The sequence below is a fragment of the Lolium rigidum genome, chromosome 6 (assembly GCF_022539505.1).
Source record: "Lolium rigidum isolate FL_2022 chromosome 6, APGP_CSIRO_Lrig_0.1, whole genome shotgun sequence".
Classification (NCBI taxonomy): Eukaryota; Viridiplantae; Streptophyta; class Magnoliopsida; order Poales; family Poaceae; genus Lolium; species Lolium rigidum.
The window spans coordinates 335,780,806-335,807,016 of record NC_061513.1 but is presented as its reverse complement, the minus strand read 5'-3'; the positions used below and the strand labels follow the sequence as shown (position 1 = coordinate 335,807,016).

The 26,211-nt window shown below is 45.1% G+C and overlaps 2 pseudogenes; both read right to left on the bottom strand.

Annotated features, from left to right (window-relative positions):
• Nucleotides 1-3,512: 3,512 nt before the first annotated feature.
• LOC124664850 lies at nucleotides 3,513-19,453 on the bottom strand (annotated as a pseudogene).
• Nucleotides 19,454-21,944: 2,491 nt separating this feature from the next.
• Nucleotides 21,945-22,919, bottom strand: LOC124661102 (annotated as a pseudogene).
• Between the last annotated feature and the right edge of the window lie 3,292 nt (nucleotides 22,920-26,211).

Below are 26,211 nucleotides of genomic sequence, written 5' to 3'. Positions count from 1 at the left end.
GTTGCATGGATGCAAACATGATACATCAAGAGCAATATTACTAAGCATATTGCCTCTAGATTGTTTTATCTCCATGAACTTCAGAAGAGTTAGAGAATAAACATCTAGCTAGTCAAATCACACAATATTGTTGTTGGTTTGTTCATGAAGTCTCTACCAACTTCAATATTCCAGAAGTATTTTATGGAATTGGTATGCGACGGCTTCCAAATTTGCAAGAATCAGGGGGAGTATCTTCCTGAATCAATCATGTTCAAAGCATCATATTACACTCTTTTTCCCTTTATGAGTTTACTACACAGGTTCTCATCAAGGTTTTTAATGAGGTAATATCAACACAAGATGATATGTCATATTTTCTATTTTCCCCGCCGGGGTTTTTTAGGAAAATATATACGACATATATTGTTCTCTATACTCTATGGGGTTTTTCCCTTTTACAAGGTTTTTCTCGTATCGAGTTAACAAAGAGACAATACCAATTATATGCTGTGTCATTTTCTCCTTATTTTCCCACTGGGTTTTGAAGCAGTTTTAACAGCATATCTAACCATTATATGTTGCACCATTTTCTCCTTATTTTCCCACTGGGTTTTAAGGAGTTTTAGCAACATATCGTACACACAACTCTCCTCATATTTTTCCCACAGGGTTTTTGGAGGAGATGATTCCAAAGATGATCGATCACAAGGACAAGGAAGGATTAGGGGGAGTGTTAGGATTTAATTAATAGATTAGATTAATTAAGGAGATAATCCTCCCATGTAATTCTCTATGTCGGTTTGCAATATGACAACCGACATCTTCGCACCCTCTCGTACGGACGCGACTCTCCACTCGCGTCTCCTCCCTTTGTATATATACTGAGATCATCAATGGAATAAGTGATCAGTTGAATCATTTGTTTGTTGTGATTCTAGTTTTAACACTAACCATTTTCTTGAGCCACCTCATCAGCTAAGTCACGTCATTAGCTAGAAAATAACCCAACATAAATGAGACTAGCCAGCCAGCCAATAGCATAAACGTTTTGTTCTCCACCAAATGATTTATATCAGTAACAACCACAGGAGTCCAACAGCCCTAGTAGTAGTGTTATTATATAACATCCACTCATATTCTCGCATTTCAGTCTGCACTGTAGCGACTATTCGTTTCATCTTTACACATTGTTTCCTCGGAGTTCCACACATTTCATTTTCCATAGACCAACGTGGAGCAGGTCCGGCCATGGCAAGGGAGGGAACTATCATCTCCTTCCAGAACTATGCCCGTGTATTCCGAGCCCATTGCAGCATTACCGTGAATTTTTGTTTTCATGTGTGCGTTAACTCCAGTCTCTTTGCATACCTGGATATATTTCTCATAATACCAATTCTGGGCATCTTTTCTGGATTTACTAGATTGCATCAATTTTGTCTAAAAGGTAAGCCCTACCCTCCTCCATAAGATCATCACACTTGGGTTATGTCCAATTCTCACAAATGAAGGAGTTTACAAGCTGAACCATGTCATCCTCCTCAGGACATATTTTCTACTTAGGCTATATTCATTTTGGTATTTATTTATTATGCACTTTCTCCATTTCTCTGTAGGATTTTGTTAAGCTGCACTTCTTCTTTCAAGTATCTATGTATTGTTGGTTGTATGAAATTTTAATTCCATACCAGATCAACATCACGCGTGGATCTCTTTGTGCCCAATTTCCAACATCATTGGAAGGCTGCTTTATTATGTCACATGTTACTTATTATATGTGCGGCAAGCATCATCAGACATATGTTTTCAGAAGATCAACATATCATTAATTTCTCTGATTGATGTTATTTCTAATAACAAGGATTAATACAGGACTAGCTCACATACATCGGTAACTATATTTTTGTGACACCAATATCATCATTGGTTGCCATGTTGCAAGTTTTACCAGCCAAGGTAATTATATATCTCCATGTCAATGTTCATCACCAATAATTTTCCACACAAATGATGCTTAGTGGCCGCTAACTATATTGAGCAAAATGTAAATAGTTTTCTTTTAAAATGTTTTAGATTGATAATATTTGTCCGCCTAGCTATTGCAAATTACTCATTTGTATATATCATATTATCTTTCCATTTGAAGAAGTATCTAATAAGAATGGACTTTTGTAGCTCGGGCTACATGTAGGCCACTTTTTAAACCTTTAAAAATTTCATTTCAAACATGTTAAAAAAATTCAAAAAAATACAGTGATGTAGATAATATTTTAATCTTGAAGTGTGTAAATTTTCAGATTGAAATATGTTATACTTTGGGCTCCGAAAAAATAACAAATCTTGATTTTAGCATTGGTGAAGAGTAATGAACAGTACACTAAAATCTTGATTTTGTCATTTTGTGAGACTTTGTTATTTTTACTGAGGACAATATGTGATGTATTTGAATCTGAAAATTTACACACCGATAGATTTCAATATTCTCTACGTCTACATATTTTTCAAAATTTTCTAAAACTTTAAAATAAAAAATTTAAAGTTTGAAAAATAAAAACAATACCGGGCTACATGTAGCCCAGGCTACATTTGAGGTTTTCCACTATCTAATGTACTATGTATTTTCAAGACAATATGCACATATCTTCTGTAGGTATTTCTGAATATCCAGCAGCAACACGTGGGGAATTATCTAGTAGCTACATATAGTTTGAACCAGACAAATCATGTTAGTGGATAATCGCCAATTACATATGCAAATTAGATAGAAACTGAGAGGTATGCTGAGAAAATATTTAAACAAACTGCCTAACACTAGAATAATCATCAAGGAAAACTGCAATAACTGCAATCAAAAAGTAATATATAGTTTAATGTAAGTGTGCTCTTCGAGTATTGTGACAATCATCAGTTCACTGTGTACCATAATGATCCAAACCAACCATGAAATTAAAATGGCATAATTATAATGTTTAAATAGAGTATCTATAAAACAAATGCTCATGCTTTGTCAGTTATCAGGTACTTACGAAAGAACGTCATGAAGAACATTAAAGAGGATTTATTTCATTATGCTACCACTAAACATATGCACGAAAAGGGAAGTCACGAGTCTTTGGAGGAGCAAGAGGGAGAGGTAACCATATTACCAGAAGGAACAGGGAGGGTACTAAGGAGGAGATAAACTAAACGGAAGGCAGCTAGATGAAACGGTAAGGCAAACAAACTAAAGGGCACATCCAGAAGAGAGGGGACAGAACATCAGCAAATAAAAGGGAAGGCAGGTCGTTAAAGGTATAATGAAGAGAATAGAGAGCTGAGGAAGGGATGAGGAAGCAAGGCCTGGAGAAAATATCCAAGGTGCAGCCTGCCATCAAAGCAATGAGGTGGCCAGAGTTGTACAGAACATCTTACACTCTTCTCTTGGAATTTGATGCTTGAAAAATTGCAGTAAAAAGGAAAGCATTATAGTTTGTTCAGATAAGCTTGCCAGCTCAACAGTTCATCACAATAGCATAATTATCTGGACAATCAACCTATGTTTGGTGCACAAGATCAGCTGCATCATGTTTATCACCAATTCTTGTTTCTGCAAGGGTAAGAAGTCAATCAATGCCAATCCAACAAAAAGATAAATAGATATGAGGGAGGCATCAACGAGATTTATGTAAAGTCGTAGCTGCAATTTTCAAAGAGAAGTACAACTCTTTTTTATACAACATTAGGAAAAGATAAAGGAAACCGCATCTGCTGTAAAATTTAAAGTATATGGAGAGAACAATATATACTGATGTAAAAATGAAGAGCATACACTCAGACCATTAGCCTGTCAGAAGAGTATATAATAACCATTACATAAAACACGGACACACAAGAAGTGGAACAGAAATACTATAGAAATAAAATCACTATATGTTGAGGAGGTTATCAGGGCATCACTACTTCAAACTGTAAACTTAACACAAAATGATGTGACCGTATTGTGTCAACCAATTATCAAAGATGAACATGATTTTGTTGTAACCGATATGTGAAAGGCATCCTATTACCTGAAGTATAGACACTTTCAAATGGATGATAATGAGAAAGGAAGTTGGTTTCACATAGTTTCTTGAACTGCAAGGACTCAAGATTGACCATAAAGACAATACCACATGCCCACAGGAACACCACATTATTTTCCTCAGCAATACCCACGATCACAATCAGCCTTCCACTTCCACAACTGGATGTTGCTGTCTGTCCACAAGAGTAAACCAAGGCCACCACCCTCTGCCCTGGTAATCCGGAATTGGCTATTTTCAGACAAGCAAACGTTTCCTCCCGCATCCCATCTCCTCCATCTCCTCCCGCACCCGCGCGGCGGCGCCGCGCCATGCAGGACGGCCCCCAGTGACTCCCCTCCTCCCACTCCCCAGCGGCTCTCCTCCTCCCTCCGCCGTCGCCTGAGGCGCCGCCGGGCAAAGACCTGGAGGCGTGGCGGCGGCGGTGGATTTCCTCGATCACAACAGGCGTGGGGGCGTGGGTTCGCGTCTCCGGCGGCGGCGATCCGCATCGGCTGCCGACGGTGGTGCCATGGAGCAGTGGCGACCAGAGGAGGGAGAGGATCTCCATCGTTTTGGTGGGCGGCGGCGGTGGTTCGGGTCCGATCTGGGTCCTGACGGGCTCGGGTGGGCTGCGATCATCCTTCTGCGTTGACAACGATGTTGGCTTCGTGCAGGCTTCTGGTTTTGTTCCGATGCACGAGGACGCCATGGGCGACTGTCCTGGGCATGGTGGTGGCGGCCTCCTCCTTCGCCGGAGGTGGTCGGCTGGTTGCTGGGGTGGCGGATCACGAGATCCGTCTACTCCGGCGATGAAGATCTAGTCGACGACGAGATAGCGGTGAAGGGGCCACCGGTAAAAACCGCGCCTTGACATCGCTCTTGGCGGATGATGGCGGCGGCTATTGACGTCGTTCCCTTGCGAAGGCATCATCTTTGTTGGCCTCCCTGCTGGCTCTTGCAGAGTTGGTGACTAGTGGCTGTCGGTGAAAACCGTGCCACGATTCGCGGGCGATGGCGGTGTTAAGCGTTGCTTCCTTCTTGAAGGCATCATCATCGCAGTCTGCGGTTACTCACTCGTGCTGCCCCGGGAGAAACCCTAGATCCGGGTCTCTCGGATCGGATGATGACGGTGCTTCCTGCGTTGTTCTACCTCTTGGGGCATCATTTTTGGAGCAGCGGCTGGATGGAGGTGAATCTTTGGTGGAGTGGTGTTCATCTACCTTGTTGACATTGATGATTCTCGACGGCGTGGAGCTGCAGGGTATCGAAGACGGGCGCGAACTGTTGGACGCGTGCATGATGGTGGAGCTGTCTGGCGTCATGGTGACATCGACGACAGGTCTGGCAAGGTCAGTGCGGTGATCCCTCTTAAAGATGGGTGCAAGGAAGACAACGGTAGCGATTGTTGGCGTGCACTTAGAGTCTGCTTGACTGGATGTGCTTCTCACCTGCTATTGGGCGACTTGGGAAGGAATTTGGTTGTTTGGATGATGTGAGTTGGTGTTTGTCACCCCCTTCATCTCTCTGTAGGTTTAGCGAGAGGCTTAGAGTTTGATCTTTTGTATTGCTCTTGTAAGATGTTGTGAATTATCTAATAAAAAGTCGTGTGGGCATCCCTTGGATGCAAAAGCTAGGTTGATTTTTTCCAATTTCAAAAAAAAAACATCCAGTGGCACCCGTATCAGAGCTAGGCTTTGCTTCTCCAAATCAAACTCGAGAATTCCAACAAAACTCCCAGCAAGCATCCAGTAGAGGGAATTCCCAGCAAGCACGGCGGGCTGGTCATTAATAACCATGGTGGGTATACTAGCCATATCAGCAAAGGTGGGATGGCCATCACTCCTAGGAACACCTGACGGAAGCGGTGTTTGTTAAGAGATCGGTCCACATACGTGTATATTTGTATCGTATGTGCCTTGTATTGTAACCTGCCAAGTATATAAATAGAAGAGGTGGGGAGCGCGTTGCTCCATCCACGAAAACCCTAAACGTGTGTTTTGACTTGGTATCAGAGCCTACAGCCGCCGCATGGGTCTCCCCTCTCCCGATCCGATCTCATCGCCGCCGCCCTCTCCGATGGACTCCTCCGGCGCCGCGATGCAGCTTTCTGTCATTGGACCGCTCGTCTCTCCGCCCGTGCCGACGGCTGCTCCCACGGTTCCCCCCGTCGGGATTCGACTCGACCGCAACAACTTCGCTCTGTGGCGTGCTCTCACGCTCACCAACATCTCCGGGGCTTCGCTCCATGGTTACCTCGACGACACGATGGTGGCGCCAGCCAAGACCATCACCGAGGGCACCGGCGACGCCGCTCGACAGGTTGACAACCCCACGTATGGTACGTGGTGGACTCAGGACCAGAAGGTCTTGGGCGTGCTCCTCTCCTCCATGACTGAGGAGATCGCGAGCCAGCTCCCCGGCTGCAAGACGGCGGCCGCGGCTTGGACGGCAATCCAAGCCATGTTTTCTGCGCAGAGCCGAGCTGGAGTCAGGCATCTCCGTCGCCAAATTCAGGGGCTGCGGAAGGGCGATGCGACTGCAAGCGAGTATATGCATAAGGTGCAGGCTCTGGCTGACGCCATGGCCACCGCCGGGTCTCCTCTTCATGACGATGAAATCATTGATTACATGCTTACCGGCCTCGGCTCCGCTTTCAATCCGATCGCGGCGTCTCTGAACATGATCACCAGGGTGGTGACCGCCGCCGAGTTCTATTCCATGGTCCTGAACTACGAGGGCCTGCAGCTGTCGCAGCTGGCTGAGACTGAGGAGTGGACCTCATCTGCCAATGCTCGCTGCTCGCGGTGGTGCTCCCCGGCAGCCCCGCGCGCCTCGCCCGCCTTCTCTGGCGGAGGCTCTCAGCCTGGTTATGGCGGGGGAAACAGCGGCCGCCAGACTTACGGCGGCAACGGTGGAGGCGGCTATGGGTCGCCAGCAGGTGGCCACGCCCAGCCCTACGGTCCGCCAGCGGGCGGCAACGGCAACAGTCACCCAACTGGCGGCAATTACGGCGGCGGTGGCAACCGCGGCCAGAACGGAGGACGCCGGCGTCAGCGCCCGCAGTGTCAAATCTGCGGCTATTGGGGGCACACTGCCGATGACTGTCGGAACCGCTTCAACCCCGACTTCGTGCGCGGCAGCAACCAGCAGCGCGCCGGCAACAATCAGCAGCGTGCAGGCAACTCGGCATCGACCAGCTCTCCGCCTTGGATGATGGATACTGGGGCGACGGATCATCTGACAAATGATCTTCAGCGTCTTCACATGCAGGAGCGCTATGGTGGGACGGATCAGGTTCAGGTGGCCAATGGTGCAGGTTTGTCTATTGCCCACATTGGTCACTCTTCTTTAGCCGGTTCACAACTAAAACTGAATAATATCCTTCACGTCCCACATATTAGTCAGAATCTTCTCTCTGTTTATCGCCTTGTCTGTGACAATGATGTCTTTGTTGAATTTCACCTATATTTTTTCTGTGTTAAGGACAAGGTCTCCCGGAGAATTCTGCTTCACGGTAGAAGTCATGGCAGACTCTACCCCGTTCCGTTTAGCCGGGCGTTTGCGCCGCCCACTCGTCATGCTCTTTCCGGTGCCAAGACTTCATCGTCTCAGTGGCATCAGCGTCTAGGACATCCCACAAATAATATTGTTCACACTATTGTTAAGATCCATGATTTATCCTGTACTTCCACTAGTCCTCGTTTGGTTTGTGATGCTTGTCAGTGTGCCAAAAGTCATCAACTATCATATACTTTGTCTCATCGTGTTACCACTATGCCTCTTGAACTTATACACTCTGATGTTTGGGGTCCTACTATTGCTTCTTCCGGTGGTTTTAAGTATTATGTTAGCTTTATCGATGACTATTCTCGTTTTTGCTGGATCTACCTCCTTAAACATAAATCTGATGTTGAACGGGTGTTTTATGATTTTCAAGCTCATGTTGAGCTTCTTCTGAACACCAAAATTAAAGCTGTCCAATCTGATTGGGGCGGTGAATATCATAAACTCCATCAGTATTTTCAGCGCACGGGTGTCTCACACCGTGTCTCTTGCCCCCATACCTCTCAGCAAAACGGTGTCGCTGAACGCAAACACCGTCACTTGGTCGAGACAGGCCTTGCCTTGCTCACCCACTCCTCTCTCCCTTTACGCTTCTGGGATGAGGCCTTCCTGACGGCTTGCTACTTAATTAATCGCATGCCTACACCTGTTCTTAACAAAGAAACACCACTTTTCCACCTTCTCAAAATTCAGCCCAATTACGATTTTCTCCGTATCTTTGGCTGCGCATGTTGGCCGAGTCTTCGCAAGTATAATGCTCACAAGCTCGAGTTCAGATCCAAGATGTGTGTTTTCTTGGGCTATAGTCCTATGCACAAGGGCTACAAGTGTCTTGATAAATCCACGGGTCGTATCTACATCTCCCGTGACGTCGTTTTTGATGAATCCGTGTTCCCGTATGCCACTCCTGGGGTTACGGTTGATATTCCAACACTTCGTGAAGCTATTAATTTTCATGTCACTGAACCGGCTACGAGTGATCATGTGCGTCAATATGACCTATCTTACCTGTCCACTAACCTGTCCTCTCCAGCTGTTTCTCTTCCTGTGCAGAATGCCGCGGTGATCGACGTCCCTCCGGCTATGGACGTGCATGTGCATGCCCCGGGGACCGCGCCCCACTCGGACGCTGCCACGTCGCCATCGGGTCTTCACGGCGCGGATGCTGCCGCGTCGCCTCCAGGTTCCGCCGGTACGGATGCGGCCCCGCCTTCGGTGTGCCATCTCTCGTCGCCTGCGTCCTCTCCCGGATCGCCTGAGTGTGGCGCGCCCACGCCACCGCCAGCTCCTTCGTCTGGCGGGCCGTCCGCTGAGCCGTCGGCTCCGCCGGTCTCACAGCCTGGCCATGGCATGGTTACTCGTCTACGTGACAACACTCGTCGTGAGAAGCATTACACCGACGGCACTGTGCGATATGATACTCGTCGTCGTGTGATACGTCTCCGACGTATCGATAATTTCTTATGTTCCATGCCACATTATTGATGATATCTACATGTTTTATGCACACTTTATGTCATATTTGTGCATTTTCTGGAACTAACCTATTAACAAGATGCCGAAGTGCCGATTCTTTGTTTTCTGCTGTTTTTGGTTTCAGAAATCCTAGTAAGGAAATATTCTCGGAATTGGACGAAATCAACGCCCAGGATCCTATTTTGCCACGAAGCTTCCAGAAGACCGGAGAGTCAACGAAGTGGGGCCACGAGGCGGCCAGATGATAGGGCGGCGTGGCCCAAGCCCTGGCCGCGCCACCCTGTCATCTGGGCCCCTCGTGACGCCCCTTGACCTGCCCTTCCGCCTACAAATATCCTTCATCGCGAAACCCCCGATGCAGAGAGCCACGATACGGAAAACCTTCCCGGAGACGCCGCCGCCGCCAATCCCATCTCGGGGGATTCGGGAGATCGCCTCCGGCACCCTGCCGGAGAGGGAATCATCTCCCGGAGGACTCTACGCCGCCATGGTCGCCTCCGGAGTGATGAGTGAGTAGTTCACCCCTGGACTATGGGTCCATAGCAGTAGCTAGATGGTTGTCTTCTCCCCATTGTGCTTAATTATCGGGTCTTGTGAGCTGCCGAACATGATCAAGATCATCTATCCGTAATTCTATATGTTGTGTTTGTTGGGATCCGATGAATAGAGAATACTTGTTATGTTGATTATCAATTTATATCTATGTGTTGTTTATGATCTTGCATGCTCTCCGTTATTAGTAGAGGCTCTGGCCAAGTTTTTGCTATTAACTCCAAGAGGGAGTATTTATGCTCGATAGTGGGTTCATGTCTCCAGTGAATGCAGGGAAGTGACGAAATCTCTAAGATTATGGATGTCTTGTTGCCACTAGGGATAAAACATTGGTGCTATGTTCGAGGATGTAGTTACTGATTACATTACGCACAATACTTAATGCAATTGTCTGTTGTTAGCAACTTAATACTTGGAGGGGTTCGGATGATAACTCGAAGGTGGACTTTTTAGGCATAGATGCATGCTTGGTTAGCGGTCTATGTACTTTGTCGTAATGCCCAATTAAATCTCACTATACTCATCATAATATGTATGTGCATGGTCATGCCCTCTCTATTTGTCAATTGCCCAACTGTAATTTGTTCACCCAACATGCTATTTCTCTTATGGGAGAGACACCTCTAGTGAACTGTGGACCCCGGTCCAATTCTCTATACTTGAAATACAATCTACTTGCAATACTTGTTCTCTTGTTTTCTGCAAACAATCATCTTCCACACTATACATCTAATCCTTTGTTACAGCAAGCCGGTGAGATTGACAACCTCGCTGTTTCGTTGGGGCAAAGTACTTGGTTTGTGTTGTGTAGGTTCCACGTTGGCACCGGAATCCCTGGTGTTGCGCCGCACTACATCTCGCCGCCATCAACCTTCAACGTGCTTCTTGGCTCCTACTGGTTCGATTAAACCTTGGTTTCATACTGAGGGAAAACTTGCCGTTGTACGCATCACACCTTCCTCTTGGGTTCCCAACGGTCGCGTCTTTGTACGCGTATCAAGACTATTTTTACGGCGCCGTTGCGGGGAGATCAAGACACGCTGCAAGGGGAGTCTCCACATCGCAATCTCTTTACTTTGTTTTTGTCTTGCTTAGTTTTATTTACCACTTTGTTTGCTGCACTAAATCAAAATACAAAAAAATTAGTTGCTAGTTTTACTTTATTTGCTATCTTGTTTGCTATATCAAAAACACAAAAAATTAGTTACTTGCATTTACTTTATCTAGTTTGCTTTATTTACTACTGCTAAAATGGGTACTCCTGAGAATACTAAGTTGTGTGACTTCACAACCACAAATAATAATGATTTCTTATGCACGCCTATTGCTCCACCTTCTACTACTGGCAGAATTCTTTGAAATTAAACACTGCTTTCTTGAATCTTGTTATGCGAGAGCAATTTTCTGGTGTTAGTTCTGATGATGCTGCTGCCCGTCTCAATAATTTTGTTGAATTGTGTGAAATGCAAATGTATAAAGATGTAGATGGTGACATTATAAAATTAAAATTGTTCCCTTTCTCATTAAGAGGAAGAGCTAAAGATTGGTTGCTATCTCTGCCTAAGAATAGTATTGATTCATGGACTAAATGCAAGGATGCTTTTATTGGTAGATATTATCCCCCTGCTAAAACTATATCTTTGAGGAGTAGCATAATGAATTTTAAACAATTGGATACTGAACATGTCCCACAAGCATGGGAAAGAATGAAATCTTTGGTTAAAAATTGCCCAACCCATGGACTGACTACTTGGAAGATCATCCAAACCTTTTATGCAGGACTGGATTTTTCTTCGCGGAACCTATTGGATTCAGCTGCTGGAGGTACCTTTATGTCCATCACTCTTGGTGAAGCAACAAAGCTTCTTGATAATATGATGATCAATTACTCTGAATGGCACACGGAAAGAGCTCCACAAGGTAAGAAGGTAAATTCTGTCGAAGAAACCTCTTCCTTGAGTGATAAGATTGATGCTATTATATCTATGCTTGTGAATGATAGGACTAATGTTGATCCTAATAATGTTCCGTTAGCTTCATTGGTTGCACAAGAAGAACATGTTGATGTCAACTTCATTAAAAATAATAATTTCAACAACAATGCTTACCGGAACAATTCTAGTAACAACTATAGGCCATATCCTTATAATAATGGCAACGGCTATGGTAATTCTTATGGGAATTCTTACAACAATAATAGAAACACACCCCCTGGACTTGAAGTCATGCTTAAAGAATTTATTAGTACACAAACTGCTTTTAACAAATCTGTTGAAGAAAAGCTTGGGAAAATTGATATACTTGCTTCTAAAGTCGATAGTCTTGCTTCTTGATGTTGATCTTTTGAAATCGAAAGTTATGCCTAATGAAAATCATCATAATAAAATTGTTACTACAGCAAATGCCATCCAAGTTAGAATTAATGAGAATATAAGATTGATGGCCGAATTGCGTGCTAGGTGGGAAAGAGAAGAAAATGAAAAAGAAGAGAATATAGCTAAAGTTTGGACTATTACCACCACTAGTAATGCAAATGCTACACAAGTTGCTGCACCTCCTACAAATAATAATAAAAGAATTGGTGTTAGCAATGTTTCCACTTCAAATGCAAAGCGCGAGAAACTGCCTGAAACTGCTAAAACTGCTGAAATTGCCTGTGATAAAACTGCTGAAATTTTTTCCAACATTGAGGATGATGATCCCATTGCTTTATATTATAATGGTTTGAATTTTGATGATTTCCACATCTATGAAGTTATAAAGTTCTTACAAAAACTTGCTAAATGTCCTAATGCTAGTGCTATAAATTTGGCTTTCACGCAACATATTACAAATGCTCTCATAAAAGTTAGAGAAGAGAAACTAGAGCGCGAAGCCTCTATTCCTAGAAAGCTAGAGGATGGTTGGAAACCCATCATTAAGATGAAGGTCAAAGATTTTGATTGTAATGCTTTATGTGATCTTGGTGCAAGTATTTCTGTTATGCCTAAGAAAATTTATAATATGCTTGACTTGCCACCGCTGAAAAATTGTTATTTGGATGTTAATCTTGCTGATCATTCTACAAAGAAACCTTTGGGGAAAGTTGATAATGTTCGCATTACCGTTAACAATAACCTTGTCCCCGTTGATTTTGTTGTCTTGGATATTGAATGCAATGCATCTTGTCCCATTATATTGGGAAGACCTTTTCTTCGAACTCGTTGGTGCTATCATTGATATGAAGGAAGGTAATATTAAATATCAATTCCCTCTCAAGAAAGGTATGGAACACTTCCCTAGAAAGAGAATGAAGTTACCTTTTGATTCTATTATTAGAACAAATTATGATGTTGACACTTCGTCTCTTGATAATACTTGATACACACTTTCTGCGCCTAGCTGAAAGGCGTTAAAGAAAAACGCTTATGGGAGACAACCCATGTTTTTACTACAGTACCTTGTTTTTATATTTGTGTCTTGGAAGTTGTTTACTACTGTATCAACCTCTCCTTATCTTAGTTTAGTGTTTTGTTGTGCCAAGTAAAGTCGTTGATAGTAAAGTTCATACTAGATTTGGATTACTGCGCAGAAACAGATTTCTTTGCTGTCACGAATCTGGGCAAAATTCTCTTTAGGTAACTCAGAAAATTATGCCAATTTACGTGAGTGATCCTCAGATATGTATGCAACTTTCATTCAATTTGAGCATTTTCATTTGAGCAAGTCTGGTGCCTCAATAAAATTCGTCAATACGAACTGTTCTGTTTTTGACAGATTCTGCCTTTTATTTCGCATTGCCTGTTTTGTTATGTTCGATGGATATTTCGATTCCATTGAATTTCAGTAGCTTTGTGCAATGTTCAGAAGTGTTAAGAATGATTATGTCACCTCTGAACATGTATATTTTGATTGTGCACTACCTCTCTAATGAGTTGTTTTGAGTTTGGTGTGGAGGAAGTTTTCAAGGATCAAGAGAGGGAGATGATACAACATGATCAAGGAGAGTGAAAGCTCTAAGCTTGGGGATGCCCCGGTGGTTCACCCCTGAATATATCAAGAAGACTCAAGCGTCTAAGCTTGGGGATGCCCAAGGCATCCCCTTCTTCATCGACAACATTATCAGGTTCCTCCCCTGAAACTATATTTTTATTCCATCACATCTTATGTACTTTGCTTGGAGCGTCGGTTTGTTTTTTGTTTTGTTTGAATAAAATGGATCCTAGCATTCATTGTGTGGGAGAGAGACACGCTCCGCTGTAGCATATGGACAAGTATGTCCTTGGGCTTTACTCATAATATTCATGGCGAAGTTTCTTCTTCGTTAAATTGTTATATGGTTGGAATTGGAAAATGCTACATGTAGTAATTGCTATAATGTCTTGGATAATGTGATACTTGGCAATTGTTGTGCTCATGATTAAGCTCTTGCATCATATACTTTGCACCCATTAATGAAGAAATACATAGAGCATGCTAAAATTTGGTTTGCATATTTGGTCTCTCTAAGGTCTAGATAATTTCTAGTATTGAGTTTGAACAACAAGGAAGACGGTGTAGAGTCTTATAATGTTTACAATGTATCTTTTATGTGAGTTTTGCTGCACCGCTTCATCCTTGTGTTTGTTTCAAATAGCCTTGCTAGCCTAAACCTTGTATCGAGAGGGAATACTTCTCATGCATCCAAAATACTTGAGCCAACCACTATGCCATTTGTGTCCACCATACCTACCTACTACATGGTATTTCTCTGCCATTCCAAAGTAAATTGCTTGAGTGCTACCTTTAAATTTCCATTCTTCACCTTTACAATATATAGCTCATGGGACAAATAGCTTAAAAAACTATTGTGGTATTGAATATGTACTTATGCACTTTATCTCTTATTAAGTTGCTTGTTGTGCGATAACCATGTTCCTGGGGACGCCATCAACTACTCTTTGTTGAATATCATGTGAGTTGCTATGCATGTTCGTCTTGTCTGAAGTAAGGGCGATTTACCACCTTATGATTAGAGCATGCATATTGTTAGAGAAGAACATTGGGCCGCTAACTAAAGCCATGATCCATGGTGGAAGTTTCAGTTTTGGACATATATCCTCAATCTCAAATGAGAAAATTAATTGTTGCTACATGCTTATGCATAAAAGAGGAGTCCATTATCTGTTGTCTATGTTGTCCCGGTATGGATGTCTAAGTTGAGAATAATCAATAGCAAGAAATCCAATGCAAGCTTTCTCCTTAGACCTTTGTACATGCGGCATAGAGGTACCCCTTTGTGACACTTGGTTAAAACATGTGCATTGTGATAATCCCGGTAATCCAAACTAATTAGGACAAGGTGCGGGCACTATTAGTATACTATGCATGAGGCTTGCAACTTGTAAGATATAATTTACATGATAATATGCTTTATTACTACCGTTGACAAAATTGTTTCTTGTTTTCAAAATCAAAGCTCTAGCACAAATATAGCAATCGATGTTTTCCTCTTTGAAGGACCATTCTTTTACTTTTATTGTTGAGTCAGTTCACCTATCTCTCCCCATCTCAAGAAGCAAACACTTGTGTGAACTGTGCATTGATTCCTACATATTTGCATATTGCACTTGTTATATTACTTTACATTGACAATATCCATGAGATATACATGTTATAAGTTGAAAGCAACCGCTGAAACTTAATCTTCCTTTGTGTTGCTTCAAACGCTTCTACTATGAATTATTGCTTTATGAGTTAACTCTTATGCAAGACTTATTGATGCTTGTCTTGAAGTACTATTCATGAAAAGTCTTTGCTATATGATTCATTTGTTTACTCATGTCATATACATTGTTTTGATCGCTGCATTCACTACATATGCTTTACAATAGTATGATCAAGGTTATGATGGCATGTCACTCCGGAAATTATCTTTGTTTATCGTTTACCTGCTCGGGACGAGCGAGAACTAAGCTTGGGGATGCTGATACGTCTCCGACGTATCGATAATTTATTATGTTCCATGCCACATTATTGATGATATCTACATGTTTTATGCACACTTTATGTCATATTTGTGCATTTTATTGAACTAACCTATTAACAATATGCCGAAGTGCCGATTCTTCGTTTTCTGCTGTTTTTGGTTTCAGAAATCCTAGTAAGGAAATATTCTCGGAATTGGACGAAATCAACGCCCAGGGTCCTATTTTTCCACGAAGCTTCCAGAAGACCGGAGAGTCAACGAAGTGGGGCCACGAGGCGGCCAGATGATAGGGCGGCGCGGCCCAAGCCCTGGCCGCGCCACCCTGTCATCTGGGCCCCTCGTGACGCCCCTTGACCTGCCCTTCCGCCTACAAATAGCATTCGTCGCGAAACCCCCGATCACCGAGAGCCACGATACGGAAAACCTTCCGGAGACGCCGCCGCCGCCAATCCCATCTTGGGGGATTCGGGAGATCGCCTCCGGCACCTGCCGGGAGAGGGGAATCATCTCCCGGAGGACTCTACGCCGCCATGGTCGCCTCCGGAGTGATGTGTGAGTAGTTCACCCCTGGACTATGGGTCCATAGCAGTAGCTAGATGGTTGTCTTCTCCCCATTGTGCTTAATTGTCGGGTCTTGTGAGCTGCCGAACATGATCAAGATCATCTATCCGTAATTCTATATGTTGTGTTTGTTGGGATCCGATGAATAGACAATACTTGTTATGTTGATTATCAATTTATATCTATGTGTTGTTTATGATCTTGCATGCTCTCCGTTATTAGTAGAGGCTGCGGCCAAGTTTTTGCTATTAACTCCAAGAGGGAGTATTTATGCTCGATAGTGGGTTCATGTCTCCGTGAATGCGGGAAGTGACAGAAATCTCTAAGATTATGGATGTCTTGTTGCCACTAGGGATAAAACATTGGTGCTATGTTCGAGGATGTAGTTACTCGATTACATTACGCGCAATACTTAATGCAATTGTGCTGTTGTTAGCAACTTAATACTGGAGGGGGTTCGGATGATAACTCTGAAGGTGGACTTTTTAGGCATAGATGCATGCTTTGGATAGCGGTCTATGTACTTTGTCGTAATGCCCAATTAAATCTCACTATACTCATCATAATATGTATGTGCATGGTCATGCCCTCTCTATTTGTCAATTGCCCAAGCTGTAATTTGTTCACCCAACATGCTATTTATCTTATGGGAGAGACACCTCTAGTGAGCTGTGGACCCCGATCCAATTCTCTATACTTGAAATACAATCTACTTGCAATCTTGTTCTCTTGTTTTCACGCAAACAATCATCTTCCACACTATACATCTAATCCTTTGTTACAGCAAGCCGGTGAGATTGACAACCTCGCTTGTTTCGTTGGGGAAAAGTACTTGGTTTGTGTTGTGCGGGTTCCACGTTGGCGCCGGAATCCCTGGTGTTGCGCCGCACTACATCTCGCCGCCATCAACCTTCAACGTGCTTCTTGGCTCCTACTGGTTCGATTAAACCTTGGTTTCATACTGAGGGAAAACTTGCCGCTGTACGCATCACACCTTCCTCTTGGGGTTCCCAACGGTCGCGTGCTGTACGCGTATCATCGTGCTCTCTTTGCAGCGCCGGTGTCTCACCGTGATGCTCTTCGTGAACCGGCGTGGCGCGCTGCCATGGCTGATGAATACACTGCTCTTGCTCAGACAAAGACCTGGACTCTGGTTCCTCGCCCACCTGGCACTAATATTGTTGGCAGCAAGTGGGTGTTCAAAACCAAGCATCGTCCTGATGGTTCCATTGACAAGCACAAAGCTCGCCTGGTTGCTCGCGGGTTCACTCAACAGCATGGCATTGACTATGGTGACACTTTCAGTCCTGTTGTCAAACCAGCCACCATTCGCTTGGTTCTCTCTCTTGCTGTTTCTCGAGGCTGGACCCTTCGTCAGGTTGATGTCAGCAATGCTTTTCTACATGGTTTTCTGACAGAAGATGTCTATATGCAGCAGCCTCCTGGTTTTGAGGATGTCCGTTTCCCTTCTCATGTCTGCAAGTTGCAGCGTGCTATTTATGGTATGAAGCAGTCTCCTCGTGCGTGGTATGCTCGCTTGAGTACTCGCCTTTTTCAGCTGGGGTTTCTTCCTTCTCGGGCTGATACGTCCTTGTTCATCTATAATCAGCGTGGTGTTCAAGTCTTCATGTTGGTCTATGTCGACGACATTGTCATTGCTGGTTCCACTGCTGCTGTTGTGGAGGGTTTTGTTCGCTCTCTGTCTGCCACTTTTCCTATCAAGGATCTTGGTGTTCTGGACTATTTCCTTGGATTGGAAGCGTCGTACAATTCAGGGGGCATGATACTTATGCAGCGCAAGTATGCGCTAGACTTGTTGCATCGGGTTAATATGGAGAATTGCAACCCCACTTCCACTCCAATGGTGCCCACTGAAAGGCTAGCTCGAGACACTGGTGCACTTCTCGGTCCAGAGGATTCTTTCAGATATCGCAGTGTGGTTGGTAGTTTACAGTATTTGACTCTCACACATCCAGATATATCCTTTGCTGTCAACAAGGTTTGTCAGTTCTTGTCTCAGCCCACTGAAGTGCATTGGGAGGCTGTGAAACGAATCCTTCGTTATGTCAAGGGAACATTGGATACAGGGCTTCGCATTAGGAGGTCAGCGCTAACGAGTGTGAGCATCTTTACTGATGCAGATTGGGCAGGAGATGTTGATGATCGACGCTCTACGAGTGGTTTTGCAGTGTTTGTGGGTCCGAACCTTATTTCATGGAGTTCGAAGAAGCAGCCCACGGTTTCCAGATCGAGCACTGAGGCAGAGTATAAGGCTCTTGCAAATGGAGCAGCCGAAGCTATGTGGGTATGTTCATTGCTTCGAGAACTTGGTGTTACCCAGCGGCAAGCTCCAATCTTATGGTGTGATAATTTGGGTGCTACCTACCCGACGGCGAATCCGGTCTTCCATGCTAGGACCAAGCACATTGAGATTGATTTTCATTTTGTGCGAGAGCAGGTGGCTGATGGCGCTCCGGTGGTAAGGTTTATCTCTTCTAATGATCAGCTGGCTGATATCTTCACTAAGCCAGCGACACGGCAGATGCTAGACCGATTTCGAACCAATCTAAACCTTGTATGTAGTAGTAGTTTAGATTGAGGGGGAGTGTTAAGAGATCGGTCCACATACGTGTATATTTGTATCATATGTGCCTTGTATTGTAACCTGCCAAGTATATAAATAGAAGAGGTGGAGAGCGCGTTGCTCCATCCACGAAAACCCTAAACGTGTGTTTTGACTGTGTTGAGATGAGATCTCCCCATGAGCCAGTCTCTGACGCGTAAACGCATGCGAGCTCTCGTCTGTGTTGTTTGTCGTCATTGTCTGCCACTGTCAAGACCACCTGGAACTGGAAGTGGGCACCTCCACCTCCGCGAGCGGCGCCAAGCACCACCCCGTTGACCGACATCTTCTCGGCATGCGCCGCGATCCATGGGGGAACGGTGAGGCGGTGCTGGTCACCGGTGACGGGGTCCCACACCAGCATCTGGTTGGGCATTATGTGGAAGATGAGCACGAGGCCATGGGGGCATCCGAGGGGCATGAAGTCACCGTCGATGCGCTCCAAGGAGAAGCGCCCGGGTGGGACACGATCCGGGGCGTCGAGAGTAGGGACGAAGGAGAGGTCGTCGCTGTTGGCGAAGAACCCGATGAGCGGATGGTTGCGGTGGTGGTGGCGGCGGAAGAGGCGGAAGAAGCCGGGGTTGGAGGCGAGGCCGTGCCAGAGCTTGCAGACGAGGGACGCGGCGGGAGGCGGAGGAGGATCTCGGAGAGGATGTCGTCATCTTCAAGCGCCGCCGAGGAGCGGGGTTGGCGGAGGGGGCTGCTCATCTCGTCAAGTACTCACTGATTTTCTGGAAGAAATGTCCGGCACGACGATTTGGGCTCAACAGCGTCCAGATGCATACATTTTAATAGAGGAGATCACCTCATGTGGAAAAAGTGGGTGAGTGAAAGTGTGGGAAAAGAGAATGATATATGGGGACTTGGTGATGCATGAATGCGTCCAGAAGCAGTTTTTGTGTCGGGCGTCCCCGGTAGAGACTCTATGCATAGAGTCTCTACCGGGACGCTGGACACAAAATGAGGCGTTATTTAGCTTTGGGGAACGTGACTAAAACGTGTTTTTCTCCATTTCTTATCCGGCCGATGTTTGGGGGACGCGACTAGAGATGCTCTAATGCTAGAGAACTGAACGCGCGCCGGCGACCTGGGGTGGCGTCGGAGGGTGGCCATCATCTCGTCCTGGAAGACGATGCGGGATAGTGGTGCGATGGATTGTGAAGTGAAGTGCGGGCCGTTCTGGACACGAAAGCCCACAGGGTGCTTTTTTTTAGGTAAAACACAATATATTAAGCTAGCAAACCACCTCACTAAAAACCTTTCGGTTCCTTTCGGTATCTGGTAAGAAAAATAGTACGTGGTAAGAAAAATAGTACGTCTGAAACTTACGGCCAGTGTTCAAAACAAAGTTACATCAGATATTACATCACGAAGCACATGATCCGGAGCATCACCTTCCCACAGTATAACTCTATTTGAATCAAAACTAATTCTAGCTGAATTGTGAGTTACCCTATTTGAATCTCTAGGACAATGCTTAAAAGAAACAGAACCTATTCTTTGCGCAATCTCGAAGCAGTCCATTAAGATTGCTGTACTCGGTATCCAAATGTCTCCCTCTCCATTGCAAGTATTCACCAATTCCAGGTTATCTGATTCAACTATTGTTGATGAGCACTTAATATTCTCCAGCAATTTGCTTTGCCGGCTAGGCGGGTGTGCGGTCTCGAGACCGGTGTGGACGTCGGAGCGGCGGCTCCGAATCTCTTGTCGAGTGTCGTCCCTTCTTGCTTGGGCTGAAGTGTCGTCGGCTCGTAGCGTGCGCGGCCTCGGGGCCGGTGTGTTGTGTTTCGGTTGTTTTTCCAGTTCTCGCCAGTGTGCGCAGTCTCGGGACCGGTGTGGACATCGGAGCGGCGGCTCCGGGAGCTTTCTTTGAGTGATGCCTCTTGCTAGGGAGGGAGTGTTATCGGCTCGTGTGGTGCGCGGCCTCGGGGCCGGTGTGTGGTGTTTGGGTTGTATGGTTTTCGGTCAGTTTCCCGTATAAACTGACCAAATTTCCCTCTTCTTAATGAAAAGGCAGTGCTCCTGCCGGTTGCTCCAAAAAAAATTCCAATCCAATCTTCAAAGCCAAAGCTTCCGCTGTGGAAATATCCATCATATTAGATGACGGCCACGTTCCTCCCGCCATCGCTGCACCCTTTGAATTTCGGATCACTGCCGCTACCGCACCAAAACCTGAAGGGAAGAAACATTTTTTTTTCGAAATGACGAAAACCTGAAGGGAAGAAACATGCATCAACATTCATCTTATAAGTTTTAGGTGGGGGTTTAGTCCATCCGTTTTCCTTTGGAGCCACCACATGTGATGACGCCCCATAGTTTGTTGTGATAGCTGGATCGAAAATGCCGAGTTTTTAACGGGTGCCACACTTTCTCCCTTTACTGCTTCCCGATGTTGCCACCAAATATACCAGCCCGCTATTAAAATGGTTTCCTTAAGACCCAGACTGGATTAACAAAACAAATCCACAAGGGTGCTAAATAAAGGGTAAATAGGCAAATCTAACAGAAATCTCTAAAAGGAGGACTTCAGCACACTCTCCTCAGGACAAGTGTCGCGTCCTCACTCGGTCACTCCCCTAAGTTTTGCATATTGTTTTTATTTCTAAAAAAAAAACTTTTCTTTTTATAGGTTTTCCATCTTATTTGACCCTAGCGCTTATACAGAAACATTTCCACTGATATTCTACATTTATGATGCGCGGGAAATAAGGGAAAAAGAGGCTGTCGCCTTCATCACTAGGATTAACAAAACAAATCCTTAATCCGTTGTCTGGGAATTTCTTGCTCATAATGTTTTCATCAGATAGAATTTCTAGTACAGTGCGCGTACTAAATGTACAAATCCTTAATCCGTTGTCTGGGAACAGAGAAGAAATTCACAAAGTGATCATGTCCAAGACATCAAAGCTTCATTCTGCATAACAGGGATTGCTGTGTACGGTAGTAGCTGTTTTACCAGGACTGAAGACAGAAAACTGATTGAACTGATCCGCTGGATAAGCTCATTCGAACACTGATCTGCAAGTCTACTGCTACACTTACTCTAGGGATCATGCGCTGGATTGCAGAGTCTCAACTCTCAACAAACCCTGCAATTAAGGACGGTAAGAAACACCAAAACAACCTAGAATCCTGCAATGGACATGGAGATGATCCATCAATCAGCCCGCCTACTCGCCAGCCTCCTCCTCGCAGCTGTCATCATCGTAGTCCTCATTCTCCTCCTCCAGCTCACCATCATCGTCATGCATCAGCTCCGTGTCTATGGTGATTCTGAGCATGGGACATCCCTTGGGCACAAAGCAGAAAAAGTTCTTGGGCAGCCCATCTGTCAGCGACGAGCCCGTGATTGTTTCCAATGATGAGAGCTGGTAATGCCCCTTCCAGCATGAGAAACCCACGGAACCTCCAAACCTGGACGGCTCTGAGGTCTTTGGCTGGACGCAGACGAGCGAGATGGCGTGCATTGGACACTCCGGCAGGGCCACATTGAGCAGGAAGAGGCTGCCGTCTTGGCCATGGAGGACACTCAAGCCAAGCTTGGTAGGAAGGTCGAATGGCACGTAGTACTTGAACACTGTCACCGGCCACTTGTGCTGGGAGGTGAAGTGGTCCAGGAGCGCCGCTGTTGAGCCAGCGAAGCTGCAGCCGGGCTCCGGGCAGAAGCACGGCGCGTGCGTGCACACCTCTTTGTGTTCTCCCTTGCAGTAGTAGGTGACCATGTCGGTGCATCCGTGCTCGGCGTAGGGGCAGGGGACAAGGATGGATTCGACGACGCGCTCCATGCCATAGCAGCTGCTCTTCAGGATGACTTCGGAACAGGTCTGGCATTTGCTGTCTGAGAGCTTGTCGCGGCACGGCGAGCATACATAATGCCCAAGGGTACACTGCAAAGGATTCACCAAGCAAGCTCAGAATTATATAACTTCCGCATGAATAAGACACCACCACACCAAAATGAACGGACTAACAGAAGAATCTCAATAGAATTCCGATGCCAGCATACTAGAATGCACTCGGTTACCTGGAAAATGGGAGGCCTGAGAGGGTTAGAGCATACGGGGCAGTCAAAGACGTCTAACGCCATGGTGACATTCTGCTTTTTCACAACGCTCTCTGCCTCTTGCAGAGCTTCTCCTTCCTTCTTAATGCTGTTACTGTTCACCCCCATGAGAGCCAAGGCCTCCAGTACTAGAGATTAGAGACAGTCGGTTAAAAGAAGAAAAGTTTATCCACAGCTTGTAGGCGATAAAAAATAGCATGAAAGTAAGGTACACAGATGTGCCATGTAAAGGAGTGGATGCCCATTTTTGTGGAAATTACAAATACTTCCACACAAATTTGGGGCCGGACTCCCTGATACTGTGGCATAACAATCAGAAGATGACTGTATCTGTAGTTCAATACAATGGCAGGACAAGGGAAGCATGGAATGGGCCGGGGAATCACACGTGTTCGAGATCTACATGTTATATCATCCAAGATCCTCTACGCAGGACTCGAAATAACAGCAAAACTGAAGCAAGCACGCAGATATGGTGGTCTTCAACCAGGGAGGCAAATCATCGAACACATGGACTGCACATTCAGCGAGTAGCGAAGGAACAGCTCCAAGAAGCACCAGATCCTCTACGCGGCAAATGCAACATGAGCATTCCGATCCAGCTACGACAGATGCAGCTACGGCATAGAAAAATGAGATTCTCGAATCGATCGACGGAGCTAACGTCGATCCGACTGCCGGCTCGGCTGGACGTACGAGGAGGATTAAGCGAGACGCGCTTACCGTGGCGCGGCCTGTAGATGAGGCGGGGAGGGGGTTGCGGCGGGACGGCGGCGAGCGAGCGAGGGGTAGGGATGCCGCTGGCCCGCTGCGGCCGGCGGTCCAGAGAAAACGAACTACGAACTGCACGGCAACAGTTTGCTAGTCTGCCACCGCCTGAGTGCACGGGTGTGTGGGGGATTGAGACGCCAATTGGGTTGGAGCTGCTATTTATTATTACTTTTTTTTCATTCGGAGAAGTCTGTAGTTTACACGGTATGTAAAATCTAAAAGGTCTAGATTTACAGAAATCTACACGGTCCATCGGAACTCGGAATTTGAAAATATTTGTAGTCTGAAGGAGACTTCCCAATCAATGTACCATAAGGGGGAAAAATGGTGACCCTGCTTCCAATTATTTCTAAAATTCATGTTATAAATCAGGGGTATTACAGTAAAAGTAGGGATACCAAGCTAATCCCAATAGTATGAAAATGCATATTGAGATCCTAAAAGTTTGTCAAGTGTGTCACCTGAGGTTCTATCCAAGCTACATCAGCTTTAACTTGCGTGGCAGGTTGACCGCTGCCATGTGGCAATATTTTGTAAAAAGCCCTCCACTTTTTTCTCCTCTAACATTGTGGCCCTTCTCCTTCACATTTATTCCTCTGTCTTTCTCTCTCCCAGACCTAAAGTGATGTTTGTTTCTACTAGCTTTGTAGCCTAACACGCAAAAGCCCAACAAACCAGAGCCTAGAATTACATGTATTATTCATGTGCGTACCATGCACTTAAGCTGTAAGCAGTGAAGTACATGATTACAAAGGGTCAACCATTTCTATACTTGCTTCTGGTCGTGTTCTATGTGTACTTATTTAAGTTAAACTTCGTGTATTCAAGGTAAAAAAAAGGGCCACAAATTTGGAAAATAACACTTTTAGGGGTTTTTTGTGCAAAATATTGCCACCTAGAAGTTGTCAACCTGCCACATGTGCAAGTCAGAGCTGATGTAGCCTAGATAGGACCTCAAATGGCACTACCAAACAAAAATTTAGGACCTCAGTATGCACTTTCATAGTTTTGGGACTAACTTGACACCCCTCAAACATTACTCTTTTTTTGTGGCTGGACAAGAGATTGGGAATAGTTTATAAACCATGTCCGATACCAAGTCGCTTCTTTCGTAGAACTCGTCATGAAAGTTGTGGAGTCGCTACTCATAACATATTTCCACAGACCACAGTAAAAAAGTGACTACTGCAAAACGTGGTTACTAGCAACCACTGTTCAAAAACTAGGCCGATTCAACGATTACTAGGCCGATTAATCGCTACTAGGGGCTTGACCGTGTCGATTACTATTAATCTCTTGTGTTAATCCTTTAGCCCGATTAATCAGTCCGAAAGTCCGATTACTAGGTATTTTCCCGATTAACTACCACACTTGGTCAACAAAGTTGCAATATTTTCAATGCATATCGCTAATACAGGCGCTACCCCTCCTCAATAAAGTAGATTTTGCGAAGCTCCCGCTTGATTTCAGCCTCCAATAGCCTCATTTCCACTTTTTCCAAATAGTTTCTTGCCCTCTTACTCATAGTTTCCCAGACCTCAGATTATAGGAGCTCGATCACCATGAGGAGCTCATCCAGGAATTGGAGGACGCCTTCAATAGGTTAGGTGGTTGAGGTGTAAGAGGGATCGTACCCTAGGTAGGTGGTGGGAGAATATAAACTTCAGAGGTGAGAGGAGAAGAAGTGGAAGGAAGGAACGCGGCTTCGTCTAGTGGATCCTGATTCGCTCCTGACCTTAAAGATTAGGTCATGGAGGAGAAGCGTACAAGTTTTTTTAGGATTTTAGGCTTTAGAAAATTAGGGAGAGACATATAGAGGCTCATATACTATTATTTTTCTTATATAAATTGTTTTAAGTGCTAATTTGTGTAGGTTGCACCGATTAATAGCCGACCGATTAAATCAGTTAATCGTCCGAATTCCGATTAATCGCTACTCCCAAGCCGGCCGAGCAGTTAACGATTACCGATTTCCTTAACATTGCTAGCAACTAACACAGGGAGTGTGTTGCCGCTTAAATTTTGTTGTTACAAATGTAGTAACCACAAATGCAATCTTCCTGAGAAATGATGACAAACACATTAATATGGTAGTACGAAAAGAAATGATCATGGTGGTGACCTGATGGATATCACGATGATCAGATGATGTACAAAACTCAGCGTATCTTTAGCAGAAATGCAGTTCAAGTATCACCACACAGTTAACTAAAAGGCTAACATTTCGATCTCCGAGCAACTTCGTCCACCACATCAACCGAAAGGCATGAGATGCCTAACGCAAGCTACAAGGCTACATCCAACGCAAGCCTCAACAGCAACTTGCGCAACCAACAGACATTTGGGACGCTGCCTGGGAACAATGTATCAATGGTCAGTGTGATCGACCACCTCCTCCTCCTCGCCATTGTCGTCATCCTCTTCCTCCTCGCTGCTTTCATCGTCCTCGGTACTGCCATCGTCGTCCTCCTCCTTGTCGTAGATATAGCTCTCATCATCACTGTCCTCCTCAAACAGCTTGTCGTAGTCGTCGCCATACACCACCTCCCTATCTATGGTCACGCTGAGCACAACACGGTCTCGGCCTCCAAGGCCAGCCTCAGCAACGATGCACAAGTAGTCAGTCGGC